Source organism: Archocentrus centrarchus, chromosome 8 (assembly GCF_007364275.1).
Source record: "Archocentrus centrarchus isolate MPI-CPG fArcCen1 chromosome 8, fArcCen1, whole genome shotgun sequence".
Taxonomy (NCBI): Eukaryota; Metazoa; Chordata; class Actinopteri; order Cichliformes; family Cichlidae; genus Archocentrus; species Archocentrus centrarchus.
Window position 1 is genome coordinate 13,348,814 of NC_044353.1, and position 449 is coordinate 13,349,262.

Here is a 449-nt window from a genome sequence, read left to right on the forward strand (position 1 = left end):
GTACTCTGGTTTCTCTTCATAATGTATAAGCCTTTCACTTTTACTAAAGACTTCCATGGAGAGTGACGCTAATGAGTTACACCTACTTTCAGTGGGCTCTGGTGCTCTGGAGGACCACTATATTTTTTAGGGGAGGCTCTGGCTCAGGAGCTAGAGCGGGTCGTCTACTTATTGGAAGGTCAGTGGTTCAGTCTCTGGCTCCTTTAGTCTGCATGTCAGATTGCATTAAAAAGTGCTATATACTGTAAGTGCCAGCACCATTTACTTTGTATGTATGGCATGGTTTAGTGCTAATTTATTAGCACTCATAAATTGTGTGGGTGCATTAATTAAATAATGGACCAACAAAACATTACAATTTCACTCACCAAAACTAAAGCACAGATTTCTGGGATGGTCTGTACCACACAGCAAGCCATAATATTAGTCAGATAATCCATTACAGATGT

General features: G+C 40.3%; 1 non-coding gene across 1 annotated transcript; it reads left to right on the top strand.

Moving 5' to 3' along the window:
• Nucleotides 1-116, top strand: LOC115785304 (U5 spliceosomal RNA). Its single transcript, XR_004020341.1, has one exon. It is a non-coding gene; the product is annotated as a U5 spliceosomal RNA (small nuclear RNA).
• Nucleotides 117-449: the final 333 nt, after the last annotated feature.